Source organism: Vulpes lagopus, chromosome 23 (assembly GCF_018345385.1).
Source record: "Vulpes lagopus strain Blue_001 chromosome 23, ASM1834538v1, whole genome shotgun sequence".
Lineage (NCBI taxonomy): Eukaryota > Metazoa > Chordata > Mammalia > Carnivora > Canidae > Vulpes > Vulpes lagopus.
In genome coordinates, this window is record NC_054846.1 from 53,103,637 (window position 1) to 53,122,850 (window position 19,214).

Genomic DNA, 19,214 nt, shown 5'->3' on the forward strand with positions numbered 1-19,214 from the left:
TGATTAAGGAGAGGATTAATTTTATCTTCCAAGTATTTCTGCCAGGGAAATACTCTAAGATTTGTAGAACGGTGAGACTTGAAGGGTCCTTTGAGGTCTCCTGCTCCACCTCTGTGCCTTATGAATGGGGAAACCGAAACGCATCCTAATTGTTCAGACTGCTCCCTTATGTTCCCTTTTCCAATCCCTTCACCACGTGAGATTCATTGTATGAACAAATGAATACAAATGAGGAGGATGTTTGAATTTTGGTTCATCCTTTCATTTGCTCAACAAATACTGAGTATTCACTACTTGCCAGACACTGTCCTAGGCACTGGCAATATAGCAGTAGACAAAGCAGAGAAAAATCTCTACCTTCGTGGAGTTTACATTCTAGAGAAGAGAGGTGAATACTAAAAATACATACATAAAAATGTGAATTACACAGGCTGTTAAATGGTCTTAAAAGCTAGAGAGAGGGGAAGCCCTGGTGGCGCAGCGGTTTAACGCCGCCTGCAGTCCAGGGCGTGATCCTGGGGACCCAGGATCGAGTCCCATGTCGGGCTCCCTGCATGGAGCCTGCTTCTCCCTCTGCCTGTCTCTCTGCCTGTCTCTCTCTCTGAATGAATGAATAAATAAATAAATCTTTAAAAAAAAAAAAAAAAAAAAAAGCTAGAGAGAGGAATACTGCAACAAAGCGATAAGCCAGGCCAGTAGGGGAGGAGGGTGGAGACTTAATCGGGATGGTCAGACAAGGCCTCACTTAGAAAGAGATAGAAGCAAAGAAGGGAGCCATGTGGATATCCCATGGTCAAAATCCAGATGGAAAGAATAGCAAATGTAGAGGGCTGGAGTGCCCGAAGAATCCTGAGGCCAACGTGCCTGGAGCACAGTGAGCAAAGTGTGAGATTTTGGACATGAGTCCAAAGACATAATAGGGGACTGGGGAGGGGTGCGCCATAGCTCAAAGGTCCTGTGCCAACCTGTGCTGGTTTCCTCTCATATTCATCCTTCCCTGTACTGCTTGCTCCCTTGCCCTCTGACTTCTGGTTGGGTTTGGCCAAAGGGAGGCACTAGTAGGAGATTAGTGAGGGAGGGAATACAAGCTAAGTTAATCTCTCATTGTCTCTGTTTCAAGTGGTGTATCTAGCAGAGACCACAACTCCCCAGGGCTCCGGCTCCCTCCAGACAGACCTACCAAGGTTTGGGCTCCAGTGGGACAGCTCCAGCCTTTGGGCTCTAGCAACATGGCCTCCTCCCTTTATTCCTCTATCCCTAGGGGAAGGAGCAGCTGCTGCAGTTGTTAATTTCAGAGTTGCCTCACCTTTTTGGTTGCTCTTTCAGCTCTTCTAACACCTTTGTAACTAACTCCCTGTATTAAATGATCTCCACTAGGGATCCCTGGGTGGCGCAGCGGTTTGGCGCCTGCCTTTGGCCCAGGGCGCGATCCTGGAGACCCGGGATCGAATCCCACATCAGGCTCCCGGTGCATGGGGCCTGCTTCTCCCTCTGCCTGTGTCTCTGCCTCTCTCTCTCTCTGTATGACTATCATAAATAATAATAAAAAAAAAAAATTTAAATGATCTCCACTAGATTACCTGGTGTGAGTTGTGTTTTGCCAGCTGCACCAATTGATACAGGCGCCATAAGCCTCTGTAAGACCTGAGCTTTTACTCTAAGTGAAATGACACCATTGGAGGGTTCAAGTAGAGGTTCATGAAGGGCCTTGAAAGCCTGGACAAGGCATTTGTGTTTCCATAAGCATTTCTTGAATTGAAGACCCTTGAACCAAAGTTACACAAAATATGTGATGGAACAGACCCTTGGTCCCTGCTTCTCTGCTCTCTACTCACTGCTCAATAAATGGCACAGAGGATCCAGAAATTTCAAAGACAAGGGAAATTATTTGCATACTCTTAAGCAGTTTTCCACAGGACTCCAACTCTTTGAAGACCTTTGGGGGTCAGGAGGGGAGATGACACTATGCAAAGAAAGACTTTTATCTGGTTGATTTCCCGAGAGGGCTGGCAGAGGTGGAGAAGAAAAGCTAATCCTTAGGAAGCCCTTGCAGTATCCTAGGCACCCTGCCAGGCAATTTCACATCTAATGGCTCATTTAATCCTACAAGGACACTATTCAGCGGATATTATTATCTTTGTTTTGCAAACAGTTTCTGAGTTTCAGAGTGGTTAGGTAACTAGTCTAAGGTCACACATCCTCCTTCTCCACTGACAAGCGGATCAAGGATCAATCCAAACCCCCTGAGGTGGCCATCAAGGCAATGGAATGAGAGTTCTTTGGACAAAATCACTAGACAAGAGACCAGGTCTTTGGCCTAAAATTCATTTGCCCCTCCGAATCTCAATTTCCTCATCTATAAACTAGGAATAGTATCAATGAAATCCATTTCAAAGGATGGCTTTGAGAGTTAAAATAAGCCGCTGTATGATAAGAACTATGCACATTTTAAGCTCTATATCAAAAGTTCTTAATTTGAGGTTCAGGCCTGAGCTTTGAGGCCCATGAACCCCTTGAAGGTGATACTGAAATGTGTATGTATAGGCTTAGATCTGCTGATGCCACAAAAAATGTGACTTTCCTTGCACCTCTTTTATGGGTAAGCATTCTCCTGTGTGGCTGGTGATTCCATTACTTTTTTTTTTAAAGATTTTATTTATTTATTCATGAGAGATACAGGGAGAGAGAGAAGCAGAGACACAGGCAGAGGGAGAAGCAGACTCCATGCAGGGAGCCCGATGTGGGACTCAATCCCAGATCTCCAGGATCACGCCCTGGGCTGAAGGCAGGCACTAAAGCACTGAGCCACCCATGGATCCCCCTGATTCCATTATTTAAAAGCTTTTCTATATACTACATGGCTCCCAAATGTAAACCAACTGACTACTATGTTGACAATGTACTCCGAATAATTCAAGGATAATTTTGATTCCATGTGATTTTTTGCCTCACAGACCATCTTTAGAGTCCAACGCCTACATAAGAAGTGACTCCTCTGTTTGTATTGTGGAAGGAAGGTCTGTGACTCCCAGCAACAGATTCTCAGAGGAGAAGGTAACCCAACCTAGAATGGTTGGAAAGCACCATTCTAGACAAATTTTGCAAGTATTACAATGTTAATAATGATCATACTATGGTTTTTATCTTTACATACACATTTATTGAGCACCTATTCCGGGTCAGATATAATTCAAGAATGAATTAGAGAAATCCATGCCCACAAGGCTCATAGTGCTGTGAGGATAACAAATCATATGTAGCTCGCAGGTCTCTTGGAGGAGATGGGATATGAGTTGGATCCTAAAGAAAGATGGGGACCTTAACAGATGAAGATAAGCAGGAGAGCCTGCCCAGTGGAAGGGATGTCTTGAGAAAAGACATGGAGTAAAGAAGGTGGCAGGCTGGCTTAGAGAACCAGGTGCAACTGGAGTACCAGCTGAGATGTGGACTATGCAGGAAGGAGGCAGAAGTACATTTGGAGAGAGAAGTAGGGCCTGGCTACGAGACCTTCCATGTCAGCCAGGCCACAGACTCTCCTCTCTGTCCCAATATCCACAATTAATTCAGTCCTTTCTCTTCCCCAGCATACATTCCAGGGCTGAATACCTGTGATGCTTTGGGAGAGGAAGACACTTAATTCAGGTAAGAGCAAGATCGACTTGGTGTCTAGTCCTGATTCATTGACTATCCAGCTGTGTGATCTTGGGCAAGACTCTTCCTCTCTCTGAACCTCAGCCTCTTCATGTATAAAATGAAAATAGTCATGCTTCTTCTGCCAATACTACCCAATAGGGTGTTTGGCATTTACTGGGAGCTTACCTCATGTTAGTTGAATTGGGCTCTTGGAGGGCATCAAATGAGGTAGTAAAAGGTCAAGATATTAGGAAGAAAGATCAAAGATAGCCTCAAAGTCTTGTGTAATTGTGGTCACTGACCTTGAGCAGCTCTCACTCCATCCAGAGGCAGCAGACTCAGCTGCTCCTGTCACACCAAGCTCCCTCTGCAGCAAAGGAGACAAGAGAGAAAGTCATCCGTCGCCTGGGCTGAGCCAGACGTTGGAAATCTCCCAATGCATGCTAATGCCATCGACCCTTGCTGAGATGTGCAAGGTTTTCAAATAGGCTTATTTGACTCTGATTCACCTCTGGAGAAAAGAAAGGTTACATTATTGATATGAAGAAATACCAGGAACAAAGTCCTCCAAACAATTCTCCTCAGGCTTCAACTTGCACAACTTCTACTTAGGTTTAAGTGATAGGCCCTTCTTAGAGAAGCCATCATGCCAATATCTCCTCACTTGATTATCTAACAAATGCTCACTGTCAGCAGACCCTGAGCCAGACCCTGGGAGCATCAGGAGAACACAGAGCAGATGCTATGTTAAAGAAGCTCCTGCATTCCCTGGGTGGCTCGGTGGTTGAGCATCTGCCTTTAGCTCATGTCATGATCCCAGGGTCCTGGGATCGAGTCCCCCCCTCTGCCTATATCTCTGCCTCTGTGTGTGTGTGTGTGTGTGTGTGTGTTTCTCATGAATAAGTAAATAAAATCATTTTTTTTTAAATGAAAAACAAAGACACTCCTGATCCAGGGGCAAGAAAGGAGCAAAACCATAGATCCAGACAACTGCGCACAGTAAGATGTGATAGATCATAGGGCAGAGGAGTCCAGACTGCTGTGGGAGCCAGAGAAGGGAGCATTCTGGTAGGCAAGGCCAGAGAGGTTTTGAAGACAGCAGGCCCTGTACAGGCTAGGTCCAGCTGCAGCCCAGGTGCTCTTTTTCACAACACCTGCTCACACCAACTACACCACCACGCTGATGACTTTCAGCTTTTCATCTGCACCAGGCCATCTCATGCATTCACATCCATGATGAGGTATGTAAAAATAAAGTTCGGGAACCAATAAATTAAGCCCTTTCCTGGAAGATGATTCAGACAAGGTCTCACAGGGCAATGCTAGAACGAGTAGGAATTCATTAGAGAAGATGTCCAAGGACTCTGTGTGGCATGTGGGTAGAAAGGAAAGCATATGCAAGGGATGGTATGGAGTTTAATGTAACTAGAGCATAAGGTGAGTGTGGGGGAAGGTGGGATTTGAGGCTGGGCACAGGGACAAGGTGGCCAAGGGTCTTGGATGCCAGGCTAAGGAGTTAGGACTGCATCTTGTATGTGATGGGGAGCCCTTCATGGGTTGTAAGCAGAGTAATGGCTTCGTCAACCACCATGACTCTGGGGTCCTTGAAGTAAGTTCAGAGGAGGCCAGGCTTCTACAAACTGTGGAGAGAAAGCTGAAATCTAACCCATAGGCAAGAAAGTGCATTCCAGATCCCAGGAGAGCCTCAGCCAAAGAGCAATCCCTCTCCCTTCTAGCCCACAAGGGACCAAGGACGTCCCAAGGTCACCCTGATGGCCTTTGATGTCTCTAGCATTTCTCCCCTACCTTCCTAAACCATCACCTTTCAGCAAATTCTGCACCAAGGACAGATTTGATGGTGAGCAAATGGCCCCCTAGAGAAAGAAAATGCTTGTTTCTTCAGCAGGAAAGGCTGTTGGGGTTTTTTGTTATCATTATTATTTTTTTCCTCTGAGCCAAACAAGTGACAGGACATAATAATATCATTTATTCTAACTTGCTTTTGCAAATCAGAACTTTTTAATATTTTCCTTTCAAATGAAAATGCCATTTATCATTATCAAATGAAGTGCTAATGAAAACAACATGTATAAGAAACACATTCTCAGAGCCGAGCATGATGGAGCACCTTGTCAGCAGTCCATAGTCTCGCCGTTAATTTGATTTCTGCCAAAAATCACTTAGTGAGACTTGGAGATTTTTTTTTTTCTCAATGCTCCAGGCCCTTCTACTGAGGCCTGTTTATTCCCCTCTCCTGAGTAGGCTCTGAAATCCCAAGCCAGTTTTAATCTGACTTTTAATGGAACTCCCATTGATTGCATGAGGGATGTGTGTGCGTGTGAGGGAGCATGGGGGCTATGCTCGCCTGTCTGCGTGTTACTGCGCATTTCTTCCAGCCAAAACAGATGTGGCTGGTAGACTTTGGCCATGTCCTTGTTTAGGTATGTGTGTGTGTGTGTGTGTGTGTGTGTGTGTGTGTACTGTGGTCTGGGTGTGCCTCGGTAGATGATTACGTGTTTGTGTCCTTAAGCCACAAGGACAGTAATTATGTCTATTTGTTCCCCACTGTAGGCCCAGCATCTGGCCTATTGCCTGGCACGTGGTAGGCACTCAATAAATATTTGTTAAATGAATGTTAAGTGAATATGTCTGCATGTCTTCATGAGGCATGTGTTTTTGTCTGAATGGGTTCGTATCTGTGTTTCTATTTACATGTGTGGGACCTTCGGGGTAGGAATTATCCTTGCATCTAGAGCTTTGTACAGTGCCTGGCACATGGGAGACATTCAGCAAATGTTTGTAGAATGAATGTGTCCATGGGTTTCCATACATCTTTTAAAAATTGAGGTGAAATTTGCATCACATAAAACTAACCATTTTGACTGTACTGTTCGCTGGCACTTAGTACATTCACAATGTTGTGCAGCTATCACCTCCATCTGGTTCCAAAATTGCCTCGTTGCCCCAAAAAGAAACCTCATACCTGTTAAGAAGGCACCACACATTTCCCCTCCCTCCAGTCCCTGGCAACCACTTATCTGCTGTCTCTATGGATTTACCTATTTCGGATACTTCATATAAATGGAATCATACAATGTGTGACTTTTTGTGTCTGGCTCCTTTCACTTAGCCCCATATTTGAAGGTTCTCCATATATGTCTTTATACTTGTGCGTACCTAAGTCTTTGAGTGCGTATTTATGTGTGGGATAGTTGGCACCAGTGCTATGTCCCCAGGACCTAACCTAAGACCTCACAAAGAATAGCTGAGCAAGGAGGAAAACCTCTTTTGCTGTTTCTCCACCCTCATCCCTGCCTGACACCTCTGAGCCTTTGCATAAGCTGTTCCTCAGCCCACATCACCTTCCCTCACCCCAGCCTTTGCTGTTTCTGGGCTAACTCTGAATGATTTCTTGGCAATCTTTCCAAGCATTATCTACTCCAGGCAGCCTTTCTCTATGCCAGTCTGGGTTACAAAACCCTCCTCTGGACTCCCACCCTCCTGTGCTTTCTCTTGTCACTGCCTTGCCCCACAATGTAGTCATTCATAATCAACACATCTCTCTCCCAACTGTCATGGGTTCCTAAGGGTAGGGGCTGTGTTGTCTTCACCTTTGCCGTGCCAGTGCTTAGCATGATGTTTAGCTTAGAGTGAGTATCCCATAAGTGTTGCTTAAAAAAATGAATGAATTTTAAATAAAAGACATTCCATGTAGAGAGAACAAACTGTGCAAAAGCCCTGAGGCATGAGAGAGTACATTCATTTTTTAAAACGATAGCAGTTTGGTATGATGTGAAGACTAATGTGTGTGGATGAGGAGGAAAGTGAGAGTTTAAACAGAAAGCAAGAAGTAGAAATGGGCCCATCACAAACCACCCTGAAGACAACAGGAATCCCTGGAAGGGTGTAAGCAAGGGCACGGCATCATCCAGTTTATGGGCTGGAATGATTCATCTAGCTACTTGGTGCAGAATGGTTGGGCTTGACCAGGATGGAAAGGGTGGACCATTTAGGAGAGGACTGCAGAAGTCTAGGTAAGTGATGAGGGCGCCTTAGTCCAGGGTTGTGGCAGTGGAGTTGGAGCCAAAGACTTGAGCAGTGCTCAACAAAGCCAAGTCTGTGACCTGGGGCTAATCCACAAGCTATCACAGTCCGCAATGAGAGAAGTACAGCAAGGGAAAGGTGACAGTAAGGCCTTAGAAACCTTTACCATGATTTGACATTGCTTAGATGTTTTTATGCTTTTTCACAGTATTGGTCCAGAACATATGGGGAATGGAAAAATGAAAGGTCCTCCACCAGATAGTTTAGAGGGGGCGCTAATTAACGGAGTGTGCTGGGAGGGCCGGTGGACACTGGAAGGAGGGGCGCTCCCAGCAAGACTGGCAGTGACAGGGACCACGTCCGAGGCATCTCTGTGTCCTGGGCACCCCTACGGGAGGAAAGGCTTGCAACTCCTGGGCTCAGCAGGAGCCGATGGTGCTGAACAATGGGAAGGCTCCCACGGCACGTGGGCACGGAACCTCAGTCTGCTCAGGCCGCTGTGACAAAATACCGTAGACTGGGCGGCTTCAACAATTGGCAGGAAGTTATTTCTCACCGTTCTGGGGGCTGCAAGTCCAAGGGGAAGGACCTGGCGGGGCTGGTGTCTGGCGCCTGCTGACCCCTTGCTGCGTCCTCGCGTGGAGAGAGACCCCTGGCATCCCCGGTAAGGGCGCTAATACCCCCATCCCGCAGAGCCCCCCCAAAGGCCCCAGCACCAAATAGCATCACATCGTGTTTAGTTTTGAAAATAGGAGGATGCAAACAGTCACCAGAGTAAAAAGTGAGGACAGAAAGCTGGGTCCCAAAAGAAAATGCGACGTGGCCGTGAGCCACAGAGGAGCCCAGCCCCTTCACCTCCCCGCAGCGGCGCCTTGCTCCGAGGCACACGAGCCTCCGTGAGAACTGAGAGTCACAGCGACACCCCTGCCCGTCGCCCCCATGCCTAACCAGCCGGGGAGCACTGTGATCCCAAGAGCGGCACGGAGAGGGCCAGGGAGCACCGACTCCGCAGCCGGACTGCCCAGGACTGAACCCTGGTTCGGCCACTTCCTACCATGGGACCTATAGGACCTACAGTCCTTGACTGTGACGACATATGCCCTTCTGGGCCTGCTTCCCTGGTTATTGTGAGAACTAATGACTCACATGTCAAATGTTGAGACTGGTGCTTGGCACATGGCGAGAGTTCCCTGTGTTCGCCATTTCAGCCACTGTCATTATGTTGGTTGCTTCTACTTCCTAGGTACCTAGCTCCTGCACAAAGAGCCCCTCTCTCCACTCCTGGTACCACTGCCCAGTCTAGGCCACAGACACAGCAACAACCTCCTCCCCAGTGGCCTCCCTGTCATGCTTTGGGCAGCCCCTGACTACACTCTGGCCACAGAATGCTATTTCTGAACCATGAATCTGGCCATGTCACTTCCGGCTTAAAACTCATCAGTGGCTGTCCATTGTCCCCAGGATGAGGCCCACGCTCACAGACATAACTCAGGAGGCCCTCCATGGGTCTTTCCGGCCCCCCACAGCCTCAGACTTCGCCACCAGGACCTTGGCCCTCTCCATGCCAGCCGCATGAGCCTCCCTCCGCTCCCCAGGTGGCCTTTGCATATTCTGCTCCCTCTGCTTGAGCCAATGTCCCCCACTCTTCTACCTTCTTTAAGGCTTAGCTCAGTAGTTGCTCTTCCGGAGATGCCAGCCCTGATTCCCCAGGCAGGATTAGGAGCACATGTTCTGGGTTCCCACAAGGCCTGTGCTTCATTGACATAGCACTGACCACATGGTATCGCCTTTACATATCTGCCCCCCTGACTGTGAGCTCCTCCAGGGCAGACCCTAGGCCGTACCCATCTGTGTAGATGCTGGAAAAACCCATAAGAAATGGGATTGAATTGGAACCAGCCCAATATTGCATTTTAAGAGCCAGAAAGCAGAATAAAGTGGCTAGATCCAACTTCTCTAGGAGAGGCTCATGCGTGGGCAAGGGGAGCATGAGATGTTCTTTTCTCACACCATCCTCTCCCTGCTGCCAACCCCCTCCTAGCCGTGTGAGTCTCGTGAGTTGACTCCATATGGGATGGGCTTGGCAGTGGCTGCCTGGCTGGGTGCCCACCACCCGTGGGCGCCCAGGAAACAATTGCTGAAGGGAGCTGAGCACCACCAAGCAGTCCAGCTCTGCGATTCCTGCTGTGGGGCCTCGGAGACAGGAGTAGGTGATGAACAGAAGGTGAGCTACCTGAATCTACAATATCTCTGGACCTCGGTCCTCTCTATGAAATGAAGTCAATAATCCTTACCTTAATTGTTGTCATGGGGAGACCATGAGATCACAGATGTGGGCACATAGCAAGTGCTTTTTACTCCTGTCTGACCCCTGTTAAATTTCGTGACATCACCAGGTGAAAAGAGTGAGGAAAAGCACAACTTCAGGTAGGCTCCCACTTTGGTGCAGCATAGATAGGGAGGTTCTCTGCAAATGTATGATATCTTCTGAGGACCTGGCTCGTTTTTAAAAACTCTCATGGGAGGTGACCTGGGCGCTGATTTATAATGTTTGGGAAGCAGAGATAAGCAGTTCAAGAAACACAGGATTGTGTGTATATGAAAGGGAAGTAAACTGAGATACCCTACTGCCAAAAAGAGCTGACGCCTATAAAGTACTTATTACTAACAGAGACTACAGAGACTGTAGTAAGTGCTATAAGTGTATAATCGTATTTATGCTTCATAATAGCCCTATGAGGAAGGTATAATTATTATTATTCCCACTTTACAGATGAGAAAACTAAGTCCAAGGAAGTTAAGAAATTTGTCCAAGGACCCATCAACTCAGAGCCAGGATATGAACCCAAAGCCGTCTGATTCCCAAACCCTTGCTCTTTCCATCCTGTACTGGGTGTTGTCATTGATCTTTGACTCTATAACTGTTGTTCTGAATTCTCCCGGGCATCCGTAGAGCTGGAAACCTGAGAACTACATTTCTCAGGCTACCTTGCCTACTGGGTTCCAGTCTGGGTCTGCAACTGGAAGGCACACGTGGGCCTTAAGAAGGCCAGGAGAAATTGATGTCATTTGTGCTTTCCCAGTATGGACTCTTATGTTGTAGGAACTGAAGCAGCATCAGTTCCAGGAATGCCAGAGGGGTGAGGCCTCCACTCTCCCTCTTTTACTTCTCTAGATGAAGAGCAGTGATGGCTTCCTCTCAGTACTGGTTTCTGGGGAGCACACCTTTTATTTCTTCTTTTGCTCTCCAGCCCATCCAGTAGCTTTACAACAAAGTCTCTCTGCTTAAAATATCTAGAGGGGTTTGCTTCTCGGCCAGACACTGGCTGACACAGTATTGTTCTTTCTCCTGCTTCAATCAAAGGGAATAGCCAATTCTAGGATCAAAGGTGTCTGCCAAAGCAGGCTGAGGGCAAGGCTGAGGCCTCTGCTGGATACTGGAGATCTATCAGGGAAACTGAGGCAAGCATCCATTGGGCCAACAATAACAAAAGACGATATGGGTTAGAGTGCTCCCAGCAAGTATCCAACATGCTAGGCTTGGGCTCAGGGCCTAATTCCAAAATCCACTCACACCTAAGGCTGAGCCCGAAAGCCATCCCACCGGCATCAAGAGGGCTCAGGACTTGAGTGATGTGAGAGAAGCTGGGGCTCGCCTCTCAGGCTAGGGGATGCAAAGCCAACCTTCTGCATGCCCCCCCTACCCCTAGAAACCCATCTACTTTGTGTTGACTATTGTCTTCTCACGAGAGCTTAACTGCAAACAAACTGGAAATTTGACAAACCTGGGTCTCCATTCTTTACCAGCTAGTCCTGTTAGTCACTTAGCCACTCCACTCAGCCCACGGCCTCCTTGTTTATAAAAGGGGGGCTGTCGTGTCCACTGCACAAGTGTGAGGACTGAGTAAGATAATGTACGTAACGTACATTGGGGCCCAACTCCCGGCCCATTGCAGAGGCTTAATAACTATGCATTCCCGCTTTCCCCGCTTCCTAATCATAAGCTCCCTTGTTTAGTTATTGAACATATCCTGTATGTGTGTCTCTCAAGCTCCATTATAAGGTCTGGAAAAGTAAAAACCATGTCATAATCTTTGCCTTAGTCAGAGCATCTAGTTCATTTAAAATAATAATATGCTTTTAATAATAAATAAACCTTCATGTTCTCAAAAAATAAAAAAGAAGATGGGAAAAAAGAAATGAGGCTTCTCTATTCGGCCTGAATATGGGGCATTGAACAAGACTGCAACTTTAGAAGCTGCTCAATTTATTTTAGTATAATTCAATCCTCTTTCCCCACCTTTTTGCTTCCTGCTTTCCCTTCCTTTTCCCCCACAAAATATTTATTTTCCAAGCCTGGAGATGAAGATAGAGGGTCTAGGCATTACCCGAAGAAGTCCAGATTCTAAGGTAGGAGACATGTTGTAAACAGGTGACACCCACGGGTCCCACGGCAAAGACCAGCGCCATGACAAAGGAAAGCACAGTGGTGTGTAGGCCTAAGAGGATGCTCCCTGTTCTGCGCTGGTCTTAACCACAAAGTGGAAAGGATGACGTGCAGGTGCAGGAGTGGGAAGACACAGCAAAGGAGTCGGGCCAACTGCAGTGAGAGTCCTCTCAGCTGTGTGGCCCAGAGTAATTCATGCACCCTCTACAGAACTCAGTTTCCTCTTCCGTGAAGTGGAGTAATAACATCTGGGGGACGAGGTTGTCATGAGGTTGATGGTAATACAGAAAGGACTGGTCATGAAGTAGGCGTCAATAGGTATCAGGTCCCTCCCACCATTACTGTGACAGTGACCTTTCCTGAAGGGAAAGGAGCTCAAAGTTAGGGGTGTGTCTTCCTCTTGAGGACACTTTGCTGGCTTCTGCCTGTGGAATGTTTCCCCACGTTCCCACTGGGTCGCCCTTCCGAGCAGGGCTTACTGCTAATTACAAAACAAAAGACCATGAATAATGAAGAATCCAGTCCCTGCCCCCATTCCAACACACACACACATCCCTGAGCTTAGAACCACCCAGAACACAGGCCAAGAGGCTCTCCGGATTTCAACAAGCCCTTCTCAGCTCGCATCTCCACAACACAACACAAGAGGAAACCAACCCTGACTTTCTTTCTCCCTCTTCAAACTAAACAAGTCCCCGAACTTGTCAAACATAGATGCAGAATTATGAAAAACAATCATAAGTGAAAATTCCAGTTATTAAAATGTATGGGGACTAATTATTGATCTGATGATATGCTGAATAAAAAGAGACAGACACGCTTGAATAAACGGAAATCTTTTAGTCATTAATATACATGTGTTTGTTTTTTCCTTGTCTACACTGGAAGCTGCAGTAGGGCTGTATTGTCTAACAAATTAGAGGGGGTGACAATGTGTGATGTGTGATGTCTGCTCAGACTTATTAATTTCTGCCAAACTAAAACAAGGGCTGCCTCCCCACCGCGGGCCACAGGACTGGGTCACGCAGATATGAGTGCCATTAGGAAGACTCTACCCGGGGAAGCTGTACACTGGCCTGAAGTTGTTTCGCACGGACGAGGTACTGCTGGCCTGTAACTGGGCCCTGGCAGCAGTGGAGCGCTCCAGGAGGGCCGCTCTTGGTTCTGAGCCCGGAAGGGTGGCCTCCCCACATGCCACTCCCTCGCCTTCCCCAGGGCCAGGCCTTGCGTCCTTCACGTAGCACCACGGCAACCCCATTCCAAAACGATCGCCACTCTTCTGAGCCTTGGTTGTCCCTTCTACAACCTGGGTTGTCTGGTGTCAGAGCCCCAGAATGATGGTAAAGAGCTGACAACCCAAAGTCAGGAGATGCCGCGTTCTAACTGGGAGGTCCCGAGCTGTGTAGCTTCTCTGAGCCTGTTTCATCCGGTAAATGGGGAAACAACACTTATGGGAACCCCTGCGACTATGAGGATCGAATAAGATACCACGTGACAAGCACTTAGTCGGAGCTGGGCTACAGAGCAGATCTTCAATAACTCGTTCACTATTGTTGTTATTACTGTCTTGCTCACAGTTAAATAAAATCACATAAAGCGTGCAGAAGCAATAAACACAATGTGTCCTCAAAATATTTTCTCAAATAAAAAAAATATATTTTTTTTTCAAATAAAAAGAAACTGGCTCTGAGGTCATTCCCTGCATTCGGGGCAGTCTCTCACGCTCTCTCTCTTCAGACTCCTGCAAGCAACTTGGGTTGGCGGCTTTAGCATCGGGGTGTGTTTGGAACAGGCTTCAGTGTCTCTGCTCATGTGTGCAGTGCTCAGCCCGCAATGCCACCCGGCACCCCCTGCCCACCTCCCAGTGTGGACCCCTCTGGGAGGCCTCCTGGAGCGGCCCCTACAGCCGCCTCTGGCACCCTGAGTTCCAGCTGCTATGCAGGTGTCCATCTCCCACACCTGAGTGTGGAGGCCTGGAGGGCAGCGCCCGCGTCTTTCCCAGCTCTGGCCCCAGGGCTGAGCAGCAGGCCCAGTCCAAGAAGATGAACACAGAAGCTAATGTTTGCTCTGGGCCTGGCTCTGGGTTAACCGATTCACAGTCTCACTAAATCTCACAGTACCTAGTAAGGTAAGAAGCAGCACAGTTACAGAGGCTCAGGGATATCAAGTCCCTTGCCCAACGTCCTATCCCCAGGGGTGGGGGATCCTGACAGACTGGGGTCTGTCTTCTCCAGCGCTTTAGTCAGCTGGGTTGGGGAAAGGAGAGCAGGTGGTCGAACGGGGCGATGCTTGGGGAGGGCAGGGCAAGATCCCTTCACTTGCTGAGGACGGAATGCTGAGGGGGAGGGATGGAGGAAGGGGTGGATAGTGGTGCTGTCATCAGAATCGTGGCCTGCGAATCCTCACCTGCAGCGTCATCAGCACCGTGGACGGACGTGATTTCATGTAGGCAGCATACGAGGTACCAGGTCCCGCTCAGGCCTCACAGCAACTTGTGAGAAGGCATTCACGTCCAACCCTTCAGTGGAGGACAATGTGGCTAATGTGGCTCATGTCCACTAGCCTCCAAATAGCCTATTTGGGACAACTACATTGAAAATGACTCAAATCTTATAGAAGAAACATTTTACAAGCCCTTTTTTAACCATGAAATATGTGCCCCAGCTACTCAGTCCCTCCCCCTGACTGAAGCCGGGGTGTCTTGTGTCCCCACTTTTGCCTCAAAGTCACAAGCCCAGCACCCTGGGAACAACTGTCAGTCTAAAGTGTTCCCCTGGCACGTCTCCCCACAAGTTTACCAACCAGAACTGGGAGGCACCCGGGAGGTGTCAAAGGGGGCGGGCAGCTCAGTGTCCCCTCACTCATGCACCCAAACTTCCGAGGTGCACAGTCCAGTGCTCTTGGCTCTCTGGCTGTCCCAGCCCATGGCCTGCGGTGTCAGGTTGCCCAACCCTTGGAGCCCCGGCCCCTGGAGAGCTGTCAGAATTGGGTAAATGCAGCTGTTCTTTTGAAGGAGTAAGTTGAGGGCACTTATCAAATCAACTTCCTAATGAATCTTTTCAGGTCTGGTTGGAAGCTGTTCTGTTACTATGGAACTTGGCTTGATTTGGAAATTAATGTGGTAATTCACAGCCACTCCACCAGGCAAGAAGATGGAAAGGGAGGGGGAGAGAGAGCGAGGGGAGGGAGACCCGGGGCAGCAGCCTGGTGCATCCGGAGAGCTGGGCCGCACGCGCTGGGAGCGGGCACACGGAACACCACAGAGAGTCATTCCTCCCAGCAGGCCCGCAGTCAACATCCAGGCCCTCGCCTCTTTAGGGATGATTGGACGATGATAGATTCGATAGATAAATGATCGTGATGATGAGAGAGAGAGAGAGAAAGAGAGAGAGAGAGAGAGGCAGACTTGTATTGCTCCCAGGATTTGCTTCATATTCCAGGACGCACTTCCCAGGACCACTACCTCTGCTATGTCCCTACATCACCAACACCATTATTTACTGTATATTTTTCTTAACATTTATTCACTTTTTATCTTAAATTTTATATCACTCTTATAGATGGTAAATAGAATATAAATATAATACATACCATATAAATAACTATAACATATCTATAATACACAAATCAATATAACATTACATAAATGTAAAATGGGTTACATTGAAAACAAAAGCTTAATTATTGCATTCTGGAGAGGCCCTTGCCTGCTGGAGGTTCCGAGTCTGAAGTCTCACCCCATTTGGGAAGAAGCAAGTGTTCTAAAGACTTTCAAGACACAGTGGTGCAAAGTCAAGGTGTACGCACCTCTTGGAATCCACTTTCTCGGTCTATCAACCAGTGCTATTTAATGCTATCAACTTGACAGTTTATCTAACAAACATTTACACAGCATATACTATGTGTCGGAGGCCTTTCTAAAAGTTCTTTTAAAAATTAACTCATGGACAGCCTGGGTGGCTCAGTGGTTTAGCACCACCTTGATCCCAGAGCATGATCCTGGAGACCCAGGATCCAGTCCCGCGTCCGGCTCCCTGCATGGAGCCTGCTTCTCTCTCTGCCTGTGTCTCTCTGTCTCTCATAAATAAATAAATAAAATCTTTTAAAAAATAAAAATGAACTCATTCTCCATTTAATTTGTATCATAACCTCATAACCTTGTGTGGTATAGCACTACTTCCATTTTAGAGAAGGGACACTGAGGCACAGAGAGGTTCAGTAACTTGCTAAAGGTCACCTCAAACTCTTACTCTCACCTAAGGTCATGCACGCATTGGTGAGTCAGAGCATCCCAGAGCCTCCAGCCGCTGATTCCTCAGCCCGGGCCCAGGCAGCAGTGACACCTGTAGGTGCCCCCAGCAGGCCATGCCTCCAGGCCCCTCTGTGCCCGTCATCTGACTGCGAGTCTGATTCTACAGCTCGTGGATGCTCATCCAGAGAGCTTCCAGAAGGAAAGAAGGGAGTGGGGTTTTTTGTTTGGGTTTTGCTGTTTTTTTTTTAAATAAAAAAGTATAACCAAACCTTCTGAACTGCTGCTTTTCTCTGCTAACTATTCTTTAAAAAAAAAAAAAAAAAAGGGATCCCTGGGTGGCGCAGCGGTTTGGCGCCTGCCTTTGGCCCAGGGTGCGATCCTGGAGACCCGGGATCGAATCCCACATCGGGCTCCCGGTGCATGGAGCCTGCTTCTCCCTCTGCCTGTGTCTCTCTGCCTCTCTCTCTCTCTCTGTGACTATCATAAATAAATAAAAATTTAAAAAAAATTTCCAAAATATTTAAAAAAAAAAAAAAAAAGATTGTATTTATTTATTTATTCGTGAGAGACACAGGCAGAGGGAGAAGCAGCTCCATGTAGGGAGCCCGACGTAGGACTCGATCCCGGGTCTCCAGGATCAGGCCCTGGGCCAAAGGCAGGCACTAAACCGCTACACCACCACCACCACCACCAGCGCCCCCCCCCCCCCCGCCCGGGCTGCCCTCTGCTAACTATTCTTAAAAGAAATCTCTGAACAGTGCTCAGAGAACCAGATCAGGGCTACATTGGAGATCAGGTGGCTGAATCTGAGGGAGGCAGAAGGTTCCCTCCGCACAGGGAGCAGCGGTGGATGCACCTGGGGCCTGTGGAGAGATGAGGGGCTGTGAGGGCTCCTGCGACCAGCTGCCTCTATTAGTGCAGCCAGGTACCCTCAAGGGGCCCACAGCAGCCGTTCCACCCCAGGGAGCCCATGCCCTGTTTGACCCGGGGGTGTAAGACGGGCTGCAGCCCTCACCGCAGCCTGGAGTGGGTGACAGGAGCCCGGCATCACCATTATGATAATCACAGGGTAGCAGAGGCAATATTTTGGAAATGGTCAATGCATTATTTTCTTTGGCTTCTCCAAGTACACGAGCCTTGCCCAGTCTGACTAATGAGAAGTTGAGAATCTTCCAGAAGGAATTCCAAGAGAAAGATGAGGTAATATGTAGATACTGACACTTTAAAAAAATAGCCAAATTTGTATCCTGGCTGGCACCAAAAGCTATATTTTTCCCCACTAACTCAGTGGAGGACAGAGAGAAAGGAGGCTCAAAGGAAGGCTAGCTCATCAGTTGAAAAAATAATGCAATCTTGCCACAGAGTCAGGTGAGAACACAGGTTAAATGTGAGTGCCTCCTAGGATACTGCACAGTGGCTGAGCACTTCCTTTGGGTCGGCCCCTGCCCTTGCCAAGTGTTTTACACTCATGGCCTCACGTAACCTTCTGAATAGTCCTGGAGTTGGTGCCATTATTGCCCCCATTTTATGGATGAGGAAAGGGAGGAAGGATAAATAACTCGACCAAGCTAGACATCCAGGAGGTAGAACAGAGGTCCGAAGCCTTGGTGCCTTTCTCTAGATGCAGCACTTGTCCCCAAGGAGCTGCCCCTTCCCTTAGCCACCCCGACTCCCCAGAATACACCAGAACACACGTAAGAGAATCTATCCCCAAGACCAACATACTTGGGCTCGTGTCAGTACAGGACTCACCCCGGGACCCTCCAGGTAGGAATCTCTGTCCAGCTCCTCACAGACACCAGAGCCCATAAAGACAGTCAAGGCCATTGAAAACGCAGAAGCCCCACACGGTGGGGAGGTAGACTTGGGGCGTCTGCCTCCCCTGGTAGCGCCTCAGACCTTAGACCAGGAGTCTGCTCCCACGGTCAGGTTCTGGATCTGCAAGTCCTATAAGTCACAAATCCCAATCCTCACCAGGGGCCAATGCCTGACTCGTGCACCCGGCCCCTCAGTGAGCCCCTCAGGGATCAGAGGCTCCAAGCACCCGCAGCCCCAACCCCCCAACTCTGGTCACATGACAATCACCACCTCCCTCTCCCCAGGGTGCAGCTCAAAGGTCAAGCAGGACCTGGCCTTCCCTCTGACTCCATGGCCATCAGGGAAGGCCCACCTTACCTTCCATCTCTCCCCTGCCCTGTGCCCTCCAGACAGCCCCAGCAGAGGGCCGAGGCCACGGTCACCTGCAGGCCCCATCCCTGGGGCACCCAGAGCGCTGCCCTCGCCTCAGCCTTGGGCCTGGAGGGCGGCTGTGCTACTGCTTCCTGCCTGGCCTTCGATGGGAAGTTAGCCTCTCTGTACCTCAGCAGCCACATCTGCTACACAGAGCCTCTGAGGCTTAGTACCTTCTCTCCCCTCTGCCTAGAAAATCCTTCCTCTTCTTGATCTCTCTAACTCCTAGGTCTTCTCTAGACTCCACTCATGTTATTAGGCCCCTTTGGGGGTCTTTCCCCACCTTCCATTTTTAAACTCCTATCCCAAGCTGGACTGCCTTCCTCCATAATGATAATAATTGTTTTATTAAGCACTTACCACATGCCAGGCACTGTTTAAAGCACGTTACGTGTGTTGATAAATTTAGTCCTCACAATAATTCCACTAGGTGGATGCTATTATCATCCTTATTTTACAGAGAAAGAAACTGAGAACTACAGTAAAATGAATTATTCTAGGTTCCTTGGCAAGTAAGTGTCAGAGCTGGAATTCGAACTCTTGCATGGTTCTCATGAGTGATGGAAGGTGTGACGAGGCCTGAGGAGGGCTGCCTTGACCATTTTCTGT

At 48.3% G+C, this 19,214-nt stretch overlaps 1 long non-coding RNA gene across 2 annotated transcripts in view; it reads right to left on the reverse strand.

The window, feature by feature from the left end:
• The window catches only part of LOC121481327, a 117,054-nt gene that overhangs the window by 15,991 nt on the left and 81,849 nt on the right, over positions 1-19,214 (reverse strand). The window contains exon 3 of one of the 2 annotated variants that reach the window (XR_005985259.1): positions 3,936-4,000. The exons of the other annotated variant lie outside the window; for it this stretch is intronic. This is a non-coding gene — a long non-coding RNA (uncharacterized LOC121481327). The remainder of the gene's footprint in view (positions 1-3,935; positions 4,001-19,214) is intronic. 2 annotated transcript variants of the gene reach the window in all.